At 45.7% G+C, this 21,621-nt stretch overlaps 1 long non-coding RNA gene across 1 annotated transcript in view; it reads right to left on the bottom strand.

The window, feature by feature from the left end:
- LOC309361186 overlaps window positions 1-19,580 on the bottom strand; it is a 37,811-nt gene extending 18,231 nt beyond the window's left edge. The window contains exon 1 of the long non-coding RNA XR_014164377.1: window positions 19,547-19,580. This is a non-coding gene — a long non-coding RNA (uncharacterized lncRNA). The remainder of the gene's footprint in view (window positions 1-19,546) is intronic.
- Between the last annotated feature and the right edge of the window lie 2,041 nt (window positions 19,581-21,621).

Genomic DNA, 21,621 nt, shown 5'->3' with positions numbered 1-21,621 from the left:
CAGAGTTAACGCAGCGTAGAAACTGATGCAGTGTGTGTGTGACAAATCAGGCTGCAGACAAGCGTTCTAGCTTATCTTTTCTCAGTCTTTAATCGTGTAGAAAAACAACATAAATCAGACATAGATCAGACCCGGTGAACGCGCGGACATCTTGCTGTTCACCGTCAGAGAACGGAAGAACACTGAACACACAGACAAAGAACACTCCCTTCTGTGAAAACTGGCCACGCCTCAGGGATGTGAGACGTCACTCAGAACTTATTAACCCTGTAAGTTCTGATTCTCTCCACAAGATCCCCCTGCTTGCATCTCATCAGCTCCCTCTGGGTTACACTCTCCCCCAATTGGCTTGAATACATTGCGTCCATCACCTGAAAAAACTTCCGGACGTCCCTCATGGCGGGGTTCTGCGCGGCCATAAGGGGTCTAACCCATTCCCTCGCGCCGCCCTCAAGGTGCCCTACGATATACGCCACTCTCGCTGCCTCGTCAGCAAAGTCATCATGCTGCAGCTCCAAAGTGTACTCTATTTCTGTTCGGAATCCATTATTTTCCTGGGGCTTCCCCCCAAATTTGTGTACCAGTCCGGGCACCTTCTTTCCCATTGGGGTGGGTCTAACCTGCGCGTCCTGGGTGCGCCTCTCATCCAGCCGCGCCGTCAGCAGGGCTACATGCCGTTCCAGCTCCTGGTTCCTCTTCACCAGGTCCTGCACCCCCGCAGCTTGCTCCGCTGCCCCGGTGCCTCCAGTCTGGCTCATGTTTCTCCTGCTTGTGCACAAGTAACGTCAATGAGTGACGGATTGCTGTAATGGTTGTGAGGGGTTACTTGTGCGTAAATTGCCATCGGTTTAGTTAGTTTGCTTGCCCTACCATGCTTAGGGTCAGAGCTCGCCCTCCGTGACCTGTTAGTCACTTGCAGAATCCGTCAGTGGGCGTTTCTTGAACCTCTTCCAGCAAAAAAGCTGTTTGACCCCGAGTCTCCTCCTATGTTCCCTGCGCGGAACGCGTCTGCGCAAGTAAGGGGAAGGCAGGGGCGTCCCAGCGCTCTCTCCACTAGTTTCGGGTGAAGGGTCTTGGAGCCCTGTCACCAATTCCTCCATCTCCCTCTCTTCTCTATTGGTGTTACCCTGAATTCCTTCCCCCCTGCTGGTCCCCTCTCCGGCATTGCTCGGGAGCCCTGCCTCCGCTTCTCGCTCTGATGTCAGTTCCCTGACAGATGGAGATGAAATTAATATCAACTGGCTCCTTCAGATGGAGGATGAATTACACCTTGTTTAGAGATGAAGAAGTTTTAAAGAAGGCCCAAAAAACCTTGAGAGACTATTTTGAGATAAATATGAATACTGATGTGGAAAAAAGAGTAATCTGGGATGCTAGTAAGGCGGTTATGAGAGGGTTCTTGATACAACAGAATGCACTAAAAAAGAGAATCCAGAATGAGAAGAGGGAAAAATTTTTGGAGAAAATAAAGGAAGGTGGAAAAAAATTGAGAGCAAAACCCAAGTCGCAGGAGATTCTGAGAGAAATAAAGTTATACCAAGTGGAACTCATGAAAATGATGAATCAAGAGATTGAATGGAAAATCAAACAAATGAGACAAAAGACATTTGAGTCAGCTAACAAGTGTGGGAAACTCTTGGCTTGGCAAATGAAAAAAAGACAAAAACAAAATACAATCACAAACTTAGAAGTGGAAGGAAGGAATATACAGAACCCAGCTGAGATCAGAAATTGTTTCCAAAGGTATTTTAAACAACTATATACACAAGGGCCACAGAGAGAAATTGATTTAGACCAATTTTTGAAGAAAAACGGACTACAAAAAATCTCTCAAGAAAACAAATTAATGTTGAGTGGTAAAATAACTGAACAGGAGATAGAAGGTGCCATCCAGAATATGCAATTGGGTAAATCTCCAGGACCGGATGGATTGACTTCTAGATACTACAGATCTTTGAAGGAATGGCTAGTGCAACCTTTGAAAGAAGTCTGCAATGAGATAATGCAGGGGAGAGTGGCACCAGAGTCGTGGAAGGAAGCATATATCACACTTGTGCCGAAAACAGAGACTAAAAAGACTCAGCTCAAGAACTATCATCCCATATCACTGCTTAATGTGGATTACAAAATTTTTGCAGACATTTTAGCTAAAAGACTAAAAAGAGTTTTAATGGAAGAGATACATAAAGACCAAGTGGGTTTTCTCCCAGGAAGACACCTTTCTGATAATGTGAGAAACATAATTACTTACTTATCAAACCTTTATTAGGCATTATGCGAATAAAACCATAAAAGAGAAAATAACATATAAAGGCCTTGAAATATATATAAAAGGGCAGCAGTTGGCTACATACATATATATATATATACATATAGAGTCAATGGTTTTCTTTGTTAACCTGCTCCTTGGAGGACTGCTACCAAGAACTCGGCTACCCCCGCCGTTACCCTTTGGTCAACGTCGGATAGGTAGAGTCCCACACATTCACCTTGCTGGGGTTCCAGACCACCCGAGAGAGGGGACAGCACGCGTTGACGGAGCGTACTGTACAATGGGCAATGAAAGAGAATATGCTCTACAGTGTCCGGGACATTCATAGAACATCTGCAGAATCTCTTGTTTCTAGGAATGTTTTGATATCTTCCCCTGACAAATGCTGAGGGAAAAACATTCAAACGGGCCAGCATAAAAGCCCTACGTTGGGCTGGGATTATTAATTTAGTGACGTAATTGGCTCTGCTATCTAAGATATTTAAATCATAGAATATGGGGGAGCAAATTTTGTTTACAGCTGCCATAATATTTTGTCTCTCGACATCCTTTAGTCTAGTTAGGATATTATGGAAAATGTATTGCTCATTAGAATTGTACAGGGGCTCCAGCTCGATGCCTAAAGATTCAATCTTTTTTTCGAGGTGCTGATACCATCTTGATTTATAGGAGTCATTGAGCAAATCAGCGAGCAGACTTGATGGAGGGCAACGAAAATGGCAGCGTAACCAGTACTTTATTGAGGTGGACCATGCCCAATATTCCATTGTGTGTATGCCTATTTCTGCACACATTGTTTCATATTTGATCATAGCTGGGAGTCCAAGAATACGTCTCAGAAAGCTGGAGTGAATCTTTTTTAAATCACTGTTATATGCTTGGACCCATAGCGGGATTCCATAGAATATCTGGGATTGCACTTTTGTTTGAAATATCTGATTGGCCGCAGGAATAAATTGATTACCTTTCTGATAGTAAAAACGGGCAACTGCTGATGAGGTGCACTTTGCCTGTTTTATGGCGTTTGTGCGATGGGTTGCCCACCCTAAATTGCTCTGGAATAAGATTCCCAGATACCTATAGATTTTCACTTGTTGGATTTCTTGCCCTCTTATTTTCCATTTCTCTAATTTCCAACCATTCGAGAAGACCAAAATTTTTGTCTTCTCATAATTTATAGAGAGTTTGTTGCATTCGCAGTAAAGGATCAGTGAAGATATAAGACGGAGAAACATAATTAACATTATAGAGAAATTGCAAGAAAATATAAATATTAAGGCAGTTTTAATATTTGTGGATGCGGAGAAAGCTTTTGACAACATTTCTTGGACTTTTCAATCAATCAATCAATCAATCAATCAATCAATCAATCAATCAAACCTTTATTGCATTAGCATACAGCCATAGCAAGATAAGACAAAAATGCTAGAGACAAGCAACTTTTATGAAAAAGAATTTACAGGGTATGGGGGTAGGCCAAGGTTTTGAAAATGGTATAAGTGCAATATATTCAGAACAAAAGGCAAAATTAATTGTGAACAATGTGGTGACGGAAGAATTTAAAATAGAAAAAGGGACACGACAAGGTTGTCCAATTTCCTCATTGCTTTTTATATCGGTTCTGGAGGTTTTGATGAATATGATCAGAAGGGACCAGTTGGTTAAAGGCATACAGGTCGGAGCTAGACAGTATAAATTGAGAGCATTTGCAGATGACTTAGTTTTGACGTTACAGGAGCCAGAATCTAGTACCAAAAGGGTTTTAGAACTGATTCAAGAATTTGGTCAGGTCGCTGGGTTTAAACTGAACAAATCCAAAACCAAGGTTTTAGAGAAAAACTTAACACAAACTGAGAGAGAGAGGTTTCAGAATATGACAGGCTTAACAGTGGTTAAGAAAGTTAAATACCTGGGGATCAATATGACAGCAAAAAATGGGAACTTATTCAAAGATAACTATGAAAAATGCTGGGGTGAAGTGAAAAAAGATCTAGAAATATGGTCAAATTTGAAACTTTCTTTGTTGGGTCGTATTGCTGCTATAAAGATGAATGTATTGCCTAGAATGTTGTTATTATTCCAGACACTGCAAATTGTGGACAATATGGATTGTTTCAAGAAGTGGCAGAGAGATATTTCAAGATTTGTCTGGCAGGGCAAGAAGCCTAGAATAAAATTTAAAATATTAACAGATGCAAAGGAAAGAGGTGGGTTTGCCTTGCCAGACTTTAAACTTTATTATGAATCAGCAGCTTTCTGCTGGCTAAAGGACTGGCTACTTCTTGAAAACACAGACATTTTGGATTTGGAAGGCTTTAACAATGTATTTGGATGGCATGCATATTTGTGGTATCATAAGATCAAAGCACACAAAGCATTTAAAAACCATATTGTTAGGAAAGCATTGTTTAATGTTTGGATAAGATACAAGGACTTACTGGAAAATAAAACCCCAAGGTGGCTGTCACCGATGGAAGCGAAAGCTCAGAAAAAGCTCAATATGGAGGCTAAATGGCCGAAATATTGGGAAATTCTAGAACAAGATGGAGATAGACTTAAATTGCAGAGTTTTGAGAAATTAAAGAATAAAGTGCGAGATTGGCTCCATTACTATCAGATAATGGAGGCATATAATTTGGACAAGAAAATTGGCTTCCAGGTGGAAAAATCAAAATTAGAAACAGAATTGTTAGAACCTGTGATGGGACAATGAGCTACTTGTGCGTAAAAGGGTTGGTCCCTCAGAGTTTGCTCAGCGTAGCAAAGCTCTGCCTTGAGCGGAGCCCTTTGACATGGCTCCGTCAGTCGCTGGTAGAATCCGACAGTGGGTGCCTGCGGAAACGCTTCCAGCATAAAAGCTGCTTAACGGAAACACGTCTCCTGGATTCCCTGCGTGACAGTTTCCGGCGAGGGGTGGGGGTTCCTAAAGGGGGCCTTGATACCTCTTCGCTGTTCTCACTGGAAGTGTCCCAGAGCCTCTCCTCTGATTCCCTTCCCCTTGGAGCTCCTGCTCCCCCCCTACTGGTTCCCTCTTCTGCTGCAGAGTCTCTCCTATTCTCCTGGAGCCCTTCCGCCACCTGTTCTTCCGATGGCAATTTCCTGACATCCACCTCCCCCCCCAGGCCCCCCTTCACCCCCTCCCGCCTCCTCTCCTGCAGGCGGTGAGGCTGGAAAGCCGCGGAAGGAGCTCTCCTCGTCATCAGAGGATTCAAACACTTCTAGCCACTGCCTTCCGTCTCCTTCCCCTTCTTCCTCTTCTTCGTCTGAGTATGCTGCTTCCTCAACCCCTGACTCTGGGAACCCTTCAAACACCCCTTCCTCATTGGTGGTTCCGAAGTGTTCCCTCCTAAATCGCGCCACAGGCTGCGGTTTTCTGGGGAAACGCCGATGGAACGTTTCTATTAAAACCTCGTCATGGACTTCTTCTGCCGGCACCCATGTGTTTTCTGACTCTTCCTCCCCCTCCCATTCTACCAAGTATTCCACCTGATTCCCCTTCCACCTGGAATCAATGATTCCTGCCACTTCCATGTTGCGTTCTCTCTCTTCTATGACGGGTGTTTGGGTGACCTCCCTCTCACCTTCCCCCCACTCCCATCCCTCTTGATACGGCGACAGTAATGATCTGTGAAATACTGGGTGCAGTTTCATGTGACTGGGCAATCTGAGTTTAAATGCTACTGGGTTAACCTGTTGTATGACCTCAAAGGGTCCCAACCGTTTGGGTCTCAATTTCTTACACCCTCCCTTGAACGGCAGCCCTTGGGTGGATAGCCACACCCGGTCTCCCACCCTTATGGTTTCACCTTCCCTTCTATTTCTGTCTGCTTGCTTCTTATATTCTTCCTTGGCTTTCTCCAAGTTGAGTTGGAGCCGCCGATGGATTGCTTCCATCTCTTCCACAAAATGTTCCGCCGCCGGTACACTCCAGCTCTCCCCTCCTTCTCCTGGAAATGCTCGGGGGTGACACCCATAATTGGCCAGAAAGGGACTCATCCCTGTGGACACGTTCTCCGCGTTGTTGTAGGCAAATTGTGCCAGAGGTAACTTATCTACCCAATCATTTTCTCTGTCTTTTACATAGCACCTCAGGTATTGTTGCAAAACCCCGTTTGCCCTTTCTGCCTGCCCATTTGTTTCTGGGTGTCTGGCAGTGGAAAAACTTACCTCCACGTGCAGCAAGCTCATTAGCTTCCTCCAGAACCTGGAAGTAAATTGTTTCCCTCGGTCGCTCACAACACTCAAGGGGGCGCCATGCAACCTGAAAATATGCTTTACAAACAACCTTGCGGTTTCTTCCGCTGTGACTGCGTGTGAACAAGCTATAAAATGGCACATCTTAGTTAGTAGATCTACTACCACCATGACAGCTGTTTTCCCTTTGGATTTCGGTAGATCTGTCATAAAATCTATGGATACCATCTCCCATGGCCTTTCTGGTGTGGGTAAGGGTTCTAATAACCCCGCTGGCGCCAGCCTCTCTCCTTTAGCTCTCTGGCACCTGTCGCACCCTCGTACATACTCCCGCACGTCTTCCCTCACCTTGGGCCACCAAAACTCCCTGGTAACCAACCACATGGTCTTGTGCTGCCCGAAATGCCCCGCCGTGGGGCTATCGTGTAACTGTTTGAGCACTCGCCCTCTTAGTTCCCCATCTGGTATGTAGAGTGCCCCTTTGTAATACAGCTTTCCGTTCTTTTCCTCAAAACCCCCTGTGTTCTCCCCTGTTTCCCTGAGTTCCCTAAGCTTTTCTTGGGCATATTCATCGTTCTCAGTACCCTCTACCAGTTCTCTTTGCCCCACCAATGCTGCCCCACAAACCCAGTGGTCCTCAGGGATGATGTGTCTTTCTTCCGCCGCTCCCTCCCCCTCCAAGTACTCAGGTTTTCGGGAGAGAGCGTCCGCTCTGACATTCTCTGCGCCTGGCACGTAGCGATTTTCAAAATTGAACTTGGAGAACTCTTGCGCCCATCTCACTTGTCTCTGGTTCAGTACTCGGGCTGTTCTCCAGTATTCTAGATTTTTGTGGTCTGTCCGCACTTGGACCTTGTGTTGCGCCCCAATCAGCAGGTGTCGCCATCTCTTGAACGCTTCATGGATGGCGAGTAATTCTCTGTCGTACACGGTATAGTTCCTCTCTGATTTGTTCAACTTCCTCGAGAAAAAGGCACACGGTCTCCATTCTGACGTATCCTTTCCCGGCTGTAGGAGTACGGCGCCCACCGCTCTGTCTGACGCGTCGGTCTCCACTCTCATCGGCTGTTGCAGATCCACGTGTAAGAGTTGTTCTTCCGAAGCAAACGCCCTCTTTAAACTTTCGAACGCTCGCTGCGCTTCTTCCGTCCAGACAAATTTCTTCTTACTGCTGAGGCAATCCGTGATGGGGGCTGTTAAGTGGGCAAAGTTCTTGATGAACTTCCGATAGAAGTTTCCGAACCCCAAAAACCTTTGCACATCTTTCTTAGTTTTCGGTGGTTTCCATTCCAGTACCGCTTGCACCTTGCTAGGATCCATGGCCAACCCCTTGTCTGACAACCGGTACCCCAGGAATTCCACTTCTCTGGTGTGAAACTGACACTTCTCCAGTTTCACCCACAGCTGGTTTTCTTGCAGTCTGCTCAGTACCTCTTGTACATCTCGCACATGCTGCTCTTCATCCTCTGAGTACACTAGTACATCATCTAAGAACGCAGCGCAGTTCTTGTAAAGCAATGGCCCTAGGACGTGATTCATGAACGATTGAAAAACGGCCGACCCCCCCTGGAGGCCGAAGGGCATAACGAGATATTCAAAGGCCCCTAAAGGGGTGAACATAGTGGTTTTCCACTCATCTCCCTTTCTCATACGTATTAAATTGTACGCCCCCTTTAGGTCCAGCTTGGTAATTTTTTTCCCTTTTCTCACCCGGGTCAGAATGTCATCGATTCTGGGCATAGGGAAAGCCACTGGTTCGGACACTGCGTTCAGGGCCCGGAAGTCCACGACCAGTCTCGGTTTATCTGTATTTTTTTTGTCCACAAAGAACACTGGGCTACCCCCCACCGCCCGTGACTCTCTGATGAACCCACGCTTGAGGTTCTTGTCAATAAACTCCCTTAACTCCTGCATCTCCCTGTCTGACATTGCATATACCTTGCCCACTGGCAATTGTGCTCCTGGGAGTAAGTTGATTTGGCAGTCAAAGGGTCTGTGCGGGGGTAGTTTATTTGCTTCCCTTTCGCTGAAGACGTCAGCCAAATCGGCGTATTGTCGTGGTACCCTTCCTTGGTCTGTAACTTCTATCTTTGCTAACGTGGCTTGGGTACCTACTTGGCTCCCCCTTTCCGTGCAATGTGCCAGACAATGCGCTGACCCAAAGGAAACCACTCTCTGGTGCCATCCCACGAGTGGATCATGCAGCGCTAGCCAGCTCATCCCCAAAATAATGGGCGCTCCCCCCAAGGTGGCTATATTAAACGCTATTAGTTCCGTGTGTCGTGCCACCCTCATCGTCATGGGAACAGTCTGCTGGTTAACTTCTCCTCCCAACAGCGCCCTCCCATCAATCGTGGTCACCTGCAGCGGGTTATTTAAGGGGATGGTTTGTATCTGGTGTGCGGCTGCAAACTCCTTACTCATAAAGTTGCAGGAGCTGCCTGAGTCCAATAGTGCCTTAAACTTTAGCGGGTGTCCATTTGCCAGTTCTAGCAATACCTCTATTACTAGCGCTGGTCTTGGTGGTACCGGCGTGGGCACATTCACTGTTCCTTGGCCTGGCTGCTGTGCCCCGATGCTTGCAGCCAGGCGTTGGCTTTTACTGGCTCCTTGGCTCCCTCCGCCTCCTCCCCAACAGCTCCCGCCATTCCTTGCCATTCCTTTCTTTGCGGACAAACTCTGGCAAAGTGACCTGGCTGTTGGCAGAGAAAACATTTCTTGGCGCCTTTCCCCTCCTTCTTCCGCCCTTCACTGGGGTTTGAAACTGCACGCGCGCGCGCTGTTCCAATTTCCATCGGCTCTGCTGGCGGGGAAGTCTGCTCTGGAATCTCGGGAATGCGGAAATCTCTCCAACGGTCCTCTTTCCCCTCCCGCTTCTCCAAGGCTCTAGCCTCCTGCCGTGCTCCTATGGCCAGCGCGGATTTAGTCAGCTGGTCCATAGACTCCGCCCTGGGCGCCTGGGAAAGTTCGCCTTTTACTGCTGGAGATAATCCTTCTTCGAACAGCATTTGTATCGGTTCCACCGACAAATCCCAACTTAATTTATGAATCAACATGGTGAACTCAGTCCAGTACTCACGGACAGATCGGCTCCCTTGCTTACACGCCATTAGCAGTCTGCGCGCCACTCCCTGCTCAATCTCACTGGAGAACATCAGATCCATGGCGCGAAAAAACTTCCTTGTGTCCTTTAGGACTTCGTTATTGGCTGCCATCAGGGGTCTCACTCAGTCTCTCGCCCCCCTTTCTAGATGGCCAATCACAAACGCCACCCTTGATTCCTCATCAGGAAAGTCATCAAACTGCAGATTAAGGGCATATTGCATTTCTGTCCTAAAGGCTTGATAGTTCCTGGGATCACCCCCAAATTTCTGCACCAGTCCTGGCACCTTCCTTGAGACTTGGGTGGCCTTTCCCTTCTCTGCATCTTGAGCCCTCCTCTCCTCAAGCCTAGCCATTTGCATGGCTAACTGAACCTCCAACATCCTGTACCTTTCTTCCAGGCTTGGAACGGCTGCAGCTGCTCCCCCATCTCCGGCTCCGGCTGGGTTGCTCATGATGCCTCTCCTTGCACAAGCGCTTTCAGGGACTGTCGGATTGCTGTGATGGGACAATGAGCTACTTGTGCGTAAAAGGGTTGGTCCCTCAGAGTTTGCTCAGCGTAGCAAAGCTCTGCCTTGAGCGGAGCCCTTTGACATGGCTCCGTCAGTCGCTGGTAGAATCCGACAGTGGGCGCCTGCGGAAACGCTTCCAGCATAAAAGCTGCTTAACGGAAACACGTCTCCTGGATTCCCTGCGTGACAGTTTCCGGCGAGGGGTGGGGGTTCCTAAAGGGGGCCTTGATACCTCTTCGCTGTTCTCACTGGAAGTGTCCCAGAGCCTCTCCTCCGATTCCCTTCCCCTTGGAGCTCCTGCTCCCCCCCTACTGGTTCCCTCTTCTGCTGCAGAGTCTCTCCTATTCTCCTGGAGCCCTTCCGCCACCTGTTCTTCCGATGGCAATTTCCTGACAGAACCCAAAACAAAAAAATTGTCAAGAATGTATAACTTGCTGTTGAAATGGAACACTCAGGATGAAACGGTTAAATCTGCTATGATAAAATGGGCACAAGATGTTGGACATAATATCATGTTCGCAGACTGGGAACAGTTGTGGAACACCGGTATGAAATTCACGGCATGTAATGCCCTCAGATAATATTATTAAAATGATTTACAGGTGGTACATGACCCCAGTCAAGCTTGCAAAAATCTATCATTTGCCCGATAATAAATGTTGGAAATGTAAGGAAAATGAAGGCACATTCTTTCACCTTTGGTGGACGTGCCCAAGGATTAAGGCTTTCTGGGAGATGATATATAATGAACTGAAGAAGGTATTTAAATATACCCTTTTGAAGAAACCAGAGGCCTTTCTCCTGGGCATAGTTGACCAATCGGTGTTAAAGAAGGATAGAACTTTCTTTATGTATGCCACAACAGCAGCAAGAATACTTATCGCAAAATATTGGAAGACACAAGATCTACCCACTTTGGAAGAATGGCAGATGAAGGTGATGGACTATATGGAATTGGCGGAAATGACCGGCAGGATTCGAGATCAGGGAGAAGAGTCAGTGGAGGAAGATTGGAAGAAATTTAAAGATTACTTACAGAGATATTGCAAAATTAAGGAATTTTAGAATAATGTTGGATTGGAACTAAGTGGTTTCTAGCTGTGATGGGTTAAAAGAATATGAAAAAATGGGTTTTTATAAGTAAAAATCTAAGATTGTAATAATTTAAGAATAAGATCTGGGTAACAAAAAGAGGGAAAGAAATTGTTGAGTTAATGATTTGATTTGGAATACAGAAAAGGGTGGTATGAGGAGGTCCGAGAAACAAGTAAATGAAAAATAAGGAGATGGAAAGATGGATTGTTTTTAACAATTTTTGTTGGATATTTTTTCTTTTTTCTGTTTTTTTATTTTTTGTAATGTAAAATCCTTAATAAAAATTATTATAAAAAAGAGTGTGGATATGAAAGGCAGCATCTGTCAGAATAGGGCATACTGAGCCAGTACAGATAAACGTGACTATTGGTTTGCTTCCTCAGCATCCCAGAACTGTGAAGGTTGCCTCAACTGTTGAGCAGCACAGCTAAGGAAGAAGGAGTGGCGTGTCTCCGGGGGGAGCATAGCTCCCATTCCCTTCCAAACACACAGACAGGACAGTGTGGTGGCACCCAGGGAATAGTTGCAGCAGCCGGATAGCTGGCTGAAACACACACCATTGCACTATTTTAGAATGAGATTCAATCTGAATCAGCCAGTTAGTGAACTTGGTGCTCCTGTGCAACAAACCAACTACAAAATTGCTCTTCCCAGCACACTTCCAGGTCCCTCCAGCTGGGCTTTTGGAGTGTGATGGATTTTTCTCACTCCAGAGCAGTTTGTCTTTAAGCTGAAGGTCAGCAGGAAAGCAAGGGAGACTAAAAATTTTGCATTTGTTGATATAATAAGGTTTTAATAACTCTAATAATGACTAACTGTGTGGAAATGACTGTTAAAAAGCAAAAAAGGGAAAATCAAGGTTTTTGACTCTTGGTTTCCTGGAAGAAGATCAAATGACTCCCCTGGACTAGAAGAGACATCTCATTAACAACTGGAGAAATGCCAAAGAACTTTGGATATCTGCTTGGGAGGTTTCTGATGCAGAATTAATTTAACAAGGAGCCAGGTGTGAAACCGAAAGTAGACTGACCAGCTGTTGGAATTCTGCCTAAGTCAGAGGAATGTGCCTCAGCGAAGGCACCGGCAGATATTCCTTGGCGACCTCCCCGCTGCTACACTGCTGATAAGCAGCCGAGGTCTCGGCGATTCTTCCCAGAAGTGTGAGAAGAGCACACCGTTCATCTCTCTCCCCTTTGGTGTCCCCCAGGGAGGGGAAAGAAGCAGACAGAAATCTATTTACATCTTTTATTCCTGTCTCTTATATCAGTACAGAGAAAACATGTCTGCACTCCATAGCAGTTAGAATAGACTCCACCCATTTACATCCAGTATGGGTCATATGACACACACACTGAGCTAACATCCGGTGCTCAGTACAGAATGGACTGCCCCTTTGTTCCCATGGCAACAGTCACAAACATCCTGTTTGGCTTTCCAGCCACAAGCAGCTGCCTGAGCTGCTAGAGCCTTTGCTTGCTGCAGCTTTGGTGCTTTAGAATAACACCAGCTAGCTGAATCCAATTATATTGCTATGGGGTGGGGGAAAACCTCTAACATTGTACTTTTCAATACTTGTACTTCCAGGGTGAATTGAATAGGTGGGGGTTTGGAGGAGAGGCAGAAAGAAGAGCTAACTTGTCCGTGGCTAGGGGGCGCAATCTGGACGGTTCTGCCGGGGCGCAAGATCACCTAACTACTGCTCTGCGCCTCTGGACCAGGGGTGGATGGTGCTCATTGGGACTGGGAGAGTGGAACGCAAGGAGGCCAACAGTAGGTGGCGCCAGAGACAAGGAGTGGCAGAGCAAATGCGTTCTGTATCTGAGATGGAGTGGGAAGGGGCTGGCAGCCACCGCAGCCATCCCCTGTCTGCCCTCATGGACCGGCCAGAATCCACTGGGCAAATGCTCATCTTGCCAGAGTCTGGGTCTTCTGCTGTTGCTCTCTCAGAAACCGTGCCCAGGTGGGATGTTTCGTTTTTCGTAGCTGCTTCATCCCTGAGGAAGTTGGAGGTGACGCAACTCCTGCATCTCTGACATGGGAAGGTTTGGAGGTATTTCAAATTCCACCCTTCTTCCTTGGCTCCCTGGAAAGAAGGCATCTTTACATTTTGAGCGCATTTCACAGGCCAGGAGCCAAGCACCCCTTCCGGAGGGGGAGAAGAGGCCCAAAAAAGATGAGCCCTTCCCAGCCCAAAGGCGTTCCCCTGAGATTCAGCTTCCGGGCTATGGCTAACCAGGTTAGGAGCAGGAATATTGGGAGCGGGAAGGAACTGATGTCATCTGCCAGAGCAGCTGGCTAATTGAAGGGAATGAGGTGATAACAAGCCTTTCAAATCTGAACTCTTGTTTGCGGCTGATTAGGATAGAGGGAGGTGGAGAACAAGGGCAATCGGATGCAGACTCTGGGTAGTTGGTTCCTTTTCTTTGTTAGGATATTTCCGTTCCACCTTAAAAGGGAGCAGACTTTGTGAGTCACAGAGTCTGCGTATTTCCTGTTCACAGGATGTTTATGTTTTCTATTGCTTTCGTTTTTCTCTCTCTCTGTGCCTGAGCATACCGAAGCAGGCAGTCGTGTTTTTCTTTGTTCTGTCCAACGCTGAATAAACTTCTAAATGATGCTCTCCTGTGTGTAACTTTCGCTGTGCGAATTCTGCTGATAGAGCGTGCATCAGTTCTGGAATGTCACAAGCTATTTTCTGGAGCTCGTGTCGCTAATTGCTGATACTGTATCTACGGGAGGTCGATGGATCGTCTGGAGGCGACGTGGGGGCCATGATGGGCCATATCTCCCTGGCAGTATCCCAACAGATTCCTTTTCTTTGTTCGGGTTCCTACGTCATACCAGCAGTTTAAATGGCAACACTCCTTTGCAAGATTGTCCGCCTTTTTAATTGTTGTTATGGAAAATCAATATCAATAAAATGATAAGGTGCCCCTGCCCAAGGGTTGCATGACATCTGGCTGAAGACTTTTTGTGCTAAAAGTTGAAGCTATGCTGGGGTGGGTGGGTGTCTGTCTGTCCATGTGGCCGCTGTGTATTCAACATTCCACCCCCTCCAAAGAATCCTAAGAACCTTAGTTTTCCTTTCACAGTGCTACGATTCCCAGCACCCTTAACAAACCATTGTTCCCAGGACTTTTTGGGTGTGGGTGGGAGGAGATGTGCTTTACATGTGCGGTGTGCAGGCATGTGTGTGGGGATTCAAGACTAACTCTTATGCTTTTCTTCCTTAGACCAGCTTGACGTTGAAAAAGAGGTTCTCTACGTTGAGGAACACACACAATTTCACAGTGAAGCAGAACACGGGCCCAATGGTCACTCTGTCATTGCATTTGGTGAAGTCAGACTGGCTTTGCAAAGGAGCTTGCCCCTGAAACCAGTTGGTTGCCTGCCTCTGGCTGGCTGGCGGCTTGGCATCACCAAAACACAAAGAGACAGCCCCATGCAACCTCACACCCAAAGATTTCTGCCCATGCTTCAGACATGCAGCCCTAAGAGCAGCTCTGACTCCCACTCTAGGCCCCTCTGCCCCAGTCTTCCTCCTGATGTAGGCTACAGGATCTGGGAAATCTGATCCAGCTTTCTAATGGACTGTCCATGCAAACATCATTCTGCTTTCTCAGTTGCTCTGCAATGCTTCGTCAGGGTTACCACATCATGGCCCCCTGGGGGTGCGCTCCTGTGTTGTAGCTCAGCAAAAGCAGGACAAAATTCCTCTAGTACGGCTCACAGTGAGGGCTGCTGAGAGTTGGGAGAGATCTCGGAGGCCAAAGAGTTTGCTTTTCTGCTCAGTACAGGGGATCTTGCCAGCTCTTCACCCCTGACTGGCCAAAGATGCCCATCTCTCATCCATGCAGCTCCACAGCGTGCCTGGATGATGACTCAGATGGAGCTTGACACACCATTCCTGAAGGATGCAATAATCTTGCAATTGTGGTGGACCAACTACATGCCAACAGGATGTAGGACTGAATGGGCCTTGGCCTGACCCAGCAAGGCTCTTCAAATGTGCTTATGTTCCCCTGACTTTGGGGACGCGTTGCAGGAATCTCACCTGTCTCATGGCTATTCTTCTAGTGTGGACCAGTTCTACAAGCTCTCCCCCGAAAGCACGTGCACCATCCAGAACATGCTGGCGCTGTACCTGAAGAAGAAAGCGAACACAGACCAGGAGGCAGGGACTTCTAGGGGAAGCGAGGCCTTCATGCGGGAAGCCTTGACTCCTCACGTGCTCCCCGGAATCAGCTTCGACCCCACCACCCAGTCTTCTGCTGGTGTCACTCTTCCACCTGGCCCAGAACAGGAGGCTCCTTCCCAACATGCAGAATGCCTTGCACGTGATCGATGGGCCTGTGCTCACTGTGACATAGGCAGGGCCGGATTTATGTATAGGCTAAGTAGGCAGAAGCCTAGGGCCTCTAGATCTAGGGGGCCTCGCCAGCCTGCCCGCTCCCCAGCGCGGCAGACAGTCTTCCCTCTCCCCAAATTGCAAACCCAAGACTTCATGCAGGGCATTTCTCCCCCATTTCAATGACATTTTGCTTCAAAAGGAAAGGTGGACTTGGAGAAGGCAAGCAAAATGCGAGCGAGATAGTGAAAGATACAGGAAATTGAATGCAGATTTCCAAAAAATAGCAAGGAGAGACAAGAGGGCCTTCTTAAACGAGCAATGCAAAGAAATAGAGGAAAACAACAGAATGGGAAGAACCAGAGATCTGTTCAAGAAAACTGGAGCTATGAAAGGAACATTTCATACAAAGAGTACCATAATAAAGGACAAAGGTGGAAAGGACCTAACAGAAGCAGAAGACGTCAAGAAGAGGTGGCAAGTATACACAGAGGAATTATACCAGAAAGATATGGATGTCTCATACACCCCAGGTAGTGTGGTTGCTGACCTTGAGCCTGACATCCTGGAGAGCAAAGTCAAATGGGCCTTAGAAAGCACTGCTAATAACAAGGCCAGTGGAAGTGATGATATTCCAGCTGAACTATTAAATTTTGTTAAAGATGATGCTGTTAAGGTGCTACACGCAATATGCCAGCAAGTTTGGAAAACTCAGCAGTGGCCAGAGGATTGGAGAAGACCAGTCTACCTCCTTTAGAGGAAAAGGCCTTGAGGGGAGGACCTCTTGCCTCCACAATCCTTCCTAAACATGCATAAGTTGAGAGGCAATTGTCCGGCAAATGTGGTGCTGTGGGGAGGCAGGAACATTTTCCTGCAGTTAAGTATTTTCTAAGTTCCTTTCCCAAAACTTCCCAAAACGGTTCTGAAGCCTCTCTAACCTCAGAAGTCTTTTCCTCTCTCGGGAATTCTGGGATTCAAGGATAACGTCATGGAGAAGGAAAGAAACCTGCAGAATCAGCAAATGGGGAGCCTCCACCCCCACCGCTGCCACCAAGCAGGCTGTAAGTTGCCTTAGAGGTGTACTGTGCCCTCCCGCCTCCTTGCTTTGAAGGACTACTTGAGTTCTGTTCTCATCTCCCTGAGGCGTATCCGTGACAAGGAGAGCATGAGCAAGAAGCAACCTCAATGACCCACACTATGCGCCAGCTCTTTGTGCCTTCCACACATCCGCAGTCCGGACAGAGAGAGGGACTCATCCAGCACGTCCTTGCCAAGAGAGAGAAGGAATATGTCAACACCCAGAATTTCAGGTCAGATCATGCCAAAGTGCAAAGACCAGTGGAACCTGTATCAGAGTTGGGGCTGGAGAAAGCGACATCTACATGACAGCTTTATTGTTGGGTGCCAGGCAAAGTCTGTCCTGTTCACTCAGGCCACATGGGTGGGTAATTGAAAGTATTAGTTGTGGTGGGCAATTTTCCTTGGTGCCACATACTTATATTATGAGCAGGACGGCAGCCTCTCCTCCAGGTTTGCACACCTCTCCCCCACCCCAAGCCTATTGGGAAGCTTCCACTTGGATTTTAAATTAACCACAGTTTGGTGTGTCCAGATCCTATGGTGGTTAATTTTACCAGCTTTGTAAACCCACGATTGGAAGTTGGCTTGTTTCAATGAGCCATGGTTCAAATGAAGCGGTTTGTGCAGCCTTAGACATTGTGACAAGATGCAGTTAATCCAAAATGGAAGCTAATTTTTTTAAATTTCTCAAAACTCTGCAATTTCAATTTGTCTCCATCCTGTTCCAAAATTTCCCAATATTTCGGCCAATTGGCCTCCATATTGAGTTTTTTCTGAGCCTTTGCTTCCATTGGTGACAACCACCTTGTGGTTTTTGTTTCCAATAAGTCTTTGTATCTTATCCAGACATTAAACAATGCTTTCCTGACAATATGGTTTTTAAATGCTTTATGTGCTTTAACCTTGTCGTATCACAAATATGCGTGCCATCCAAAAACATTATTAAACCCTTCTAAATCCAAAATGTCTGTGTTCTCAAGAAGCAGCCAATCTTTCAGCCAGCAGAATGCTGCTGCCTCATAATACAGTTTAAAGTCTGGCAGGGCAAATCCACCTCTTTCCTTTGTGTCAGTTAGTATTTTAAATTTTATTCTGGGCTTCTTGCCCTGCCAGACAAATCTAGAAATATATTTCTGCCACTTCTTGAAACAGTCCATCTTGTCCAAAATTTGCAATGACTGAAACAAAAATAACATTCTTGGCAATACATTCATCTTTATAGCTGCAATTCGACCCAACAAGGAAAACTTCAAATTTGACCATATTTCCAAATCTTTTTTCACTTCTATCCAACATTTCTCATATCAATTTCAATAGATTTATTGCATTAGCCGTATGGCCATAGCATAGTATACATAGAAATAACAGCATAAAATGGAGGTGGGGAGGTAAAAGTAGATATCGTCCTGGGCGAATACTTAAAATAAAAAATAAAAAATGGGGATAACAAAAGTAACAGGGGATTTAAAACATCAAGTGACAGAGAGTACAAAAACAAAAAGACAAAAAACTGCTGAGGCTGGAGGAGGATCGTTAAGGGGTCCTTCATCTCCTCAGATTTGTCCTAGCTCCTTGTCCTTGTACAATAAGGCTACTTGGAACTTCGTTCGATTGTGCGGCGTATCGACTACAGCTGTGGTATTAAAGAAGAAGTTGGTGCCGCTTTCCTCTTCATCACACTAAGCAGGAAGTTCACTGTCATCTCGGTAATCCAACAATCAGAATCCTGCAAAAGAAGGGACACTATCCAAGGCTGGATTGGGAGATGAAGCTTGTTCACAAGAGGAGTTAGAAACCGAGATCTTTCATCTGTCCAGTTGGGACAGAAGAGCATTACATGTTCCATAGTCTCCAGAGCCGTGTCATTACAGGTGCATGTTCTCTTTGCGATAGGAACTCTGGAATAGCGACCCGACAAAACTGCTGTAGGAAAACAGTTGAGACGGGCACAGGTAAAGGCCCTTCGCTTAGCCTCCGAAGGAATTGTGAGGCAGTATAGAGGGATCCCTTCAGGGGGTGGAATAGCTAGGGCTAGGCCTGAACACGGCCCTCTTGCACTTCTATCCAACATTTCTCATAGTTATCTTTGAATAAATTTAAGTTCTTAGCGGTCATATTAACCCCCAGATATTTGACTTTCTTAACTAATGTTAAACCTGTCTCCTTCTGAAACCTCTCTTTCTCAATTAGTGTTAAATTTTTCTCAAATTTTTTTTTTTAGAAATTAAAAGATAAAGATAAAAAAAGATAAAAGATAAACAAAGTTTTGAGAAATTAAAAGATAAAGTGTGAGATTGGCTACATTATTATCAAATAAGAGAGGCCTACAATTTAGACAAAAAAATTGGCTTCCAGGTGGAAAAATCAAAATTGGAAACAGAATTGTTAGATCCCAACACTAAGATACTTTCAAGAATGTATAACTTGCTGCTAAAATGGAATACGCAGGATGAAACGGTTAAATCTGCAATGATTAAATGGGCACAAGATATCGGTCATAATATTATGTTTGTTGACTGGGAACAGTTGTGGACCACCGGTATGAAATTTACGGCATGTAATGCCTTAAGAGAGAATATTATGAAAATGATATATAGGTGGTACATGACACCAGTCAAGCTAGCAAAAATCTACCATGTGTCTGATAATAAATGTTGGAAATGTAAGGAAAATGAAGGTACATTCTTTCACCTTTGGTGGACGTGCCCAAAGATTAAGGCTTTCTGGGAGATGATCTATAATGAAATGAAAAAGGTATTTAAATATACCTTCCTGAAGAAACCAGAGGCCTTTCTCCTGGGCATAGTTGGCCAATTGGTGCCAAAGAAGGATAGAACTTTCTTTATGTATGCTACAACAGCAGCAAGAATACTTATTGCAAAGTATTGGAAGACACAAGATTTACCCACCCTGGAAGAGTGGCAGATGAAGGTGATGGATTACATGGAATTGGCGGAAATGACTGGCAGAATCCGAGACCTGCGAGAAGAGTTGATGGAAGAAGATTGGAAGAAATTTAAAGACTATCTGCAGAAACATTGTAAAATTAATGAATGTTAAAATGATGTTGGATTGAAAATAAGTGGTAATAACGACAAAATTAATAAGAAATGTAAAAATGAATAGATATTAGATGAAATTATAGAGTCATAAATGTTAAGAAATAGAGCGAAGGTAAAGGAAAGAGGGTAAGGATTTGCTGACTTGATTATGTAAATGGGAATACAAAAAGTGGAGGTGTGAGGAGGTCAAAGGAACAAGTTAAGGAGTTTAAAGTTATGAAAAATGGTATTGTTTTTAATTTTTTCTTATTTTTTCTTTGTTTTTTGTATGTAGTTTTTTTATTATTATCTTTGTAAGTTGTATTTCTTTATATATTCCTACTTTTTCTTTTTTGATGTATTTTCTTTTCTTTCTTTTTATGTGGTTTTGTACTGATGTTTTTGTAAAACTTAATAAATATTTTACAAAAAAAAAAACAAAAAAGAAAAAAAAGAAAACGGAAGCTAAAAGCTGTGCTGGAGGACAGGGAGGTGTGACACCCCCCAACACTTGGTGTGGGTCATCCTTATAATGCTAAGCTTACTACTTTAAACAAAGTTTTTGAGTTTTTGCTTTGGTTATTTCCTCGTACTGTTAGTAGTAAGGTAAAGGTAAAGGGACCCCTGACCGTTAGGTCCAGCTGGGGCCGACTCTTGGGTTGGGTCATCTCGCTTTATTGGCCGAGGGAGCCGGCGTACAACTTCCGGGTCATGTGGCCAGCATGACTAAGCCGCTTCTGGCAAACCAGAGCAGCACACGGAAACATCGTTTACCTTCCCACCAGAGCGGTACCTATTGATCTACTTGCACTTGGACGTGCTTTCGAACTGCTAGGTTGGCAGGAGCAGGGACCGAGCAACGGGAGCTCACCCCGTCACGGGGATTCGAACCGCTGACCTTCTGATCTGCAAGTCCTAGGCTCTGTGGTTTAACCCACAGCGCCACCCGTGTCCCACTGTTAGTAGTACCCAGTGGCCATTTGTTTTTCATGTCTCCTTTTATAATATGTTTATCAGTATGTGGTTAGCAGCTTCAGATGCTACTGTTTTACAGAGGCTGTTTAGCTTGCTCTTTTTACCCCTTTACTAGACAGGCTGTATTTCTGTGCTGTTTTCAGAGTGGGGAATGCCCATTCCTTCATGGCCAGCATGGAAACACAGAAGGCTAGCCATTTAGGAGGTTTGCAAAGAGGACAAGGGTGTTACGGGGTAATCTTCTAGCAAACAAGGTTGGCACAGCAGATCTGAGAGGTGGTTTTCTGCTCCCGGAAAGCCAGCATGGAAACCAGGTTGCCAGGTGAAGGAAGAATGGAGAGATCAACCAACTCACTTGCCTTCAAAGAATTTCTGGTTGCCTGTGGCTACTGGGATAGTGCTTAGATATCAGGCTGGCTGACACAGCTTAAAAAATACAAGGAAAAAGTTTTTTTTCTTTCATTAGCAAAGCTCCTTTGGGGCCCCGAATAGCTAAGCTGAGGAAGAAGTGGCTGGTATTACTTGTTTGTTCTTGGTCCTGATCTGGCCTGCCCTTGCACACTCCTGTTGTCTTTGCATATTTAACCAGCACGTCTGTTCCGATTGGAGTCCTATTCCTGCACTTCCACATCCTTCTCTTTGGCACTTGGGCATTCACTTCCAGGAGCTGGACCTGAGCACAGAGGCTTTCTTCTACTTGGACTCGACAAAGGAGCAAGAGTGACTGACAGCTGTGGAAAAGGCTTTGCGTTCCAAATCCAAGTACAAGAAAGTAAGTCCAACCCCACCCATTTCTTCAGCAGCCAGACAGCTGTCAGGAGCTGGAGTGAGGAGGAGGAGGAGGAGGAGGAGGTCAGCAAGAAAAAACACCTGGTGTCAGTGGTGTTTTATTCAAAAGAAGCCAACATTCTTTATTCAAAGAAACCCAAACCGTGCAGGCCTTGTGATCACAGAAACCTTTCCCAACAGGTCTTGCCCCAGTGAGGTAGTTGTGAAGGCTGA

This window comes from Podarcis melisellensis (assembly GCF_964234715.1).
Source record: "Podarcis melisellensis genome assembly, chromosome: W".
NCBI classification, from domain to species: domain Eukaryota; kingdom Metazoa; phylum Chordata; class Lepidosauria; order Squamata; family Lacertidae; genus Podarcis; species Podarcis melisellensis.
Note: the sequence above shows the minus strand (reverse complement) of the source record. Positions and strands in the feature narration are given on the sequence as shown.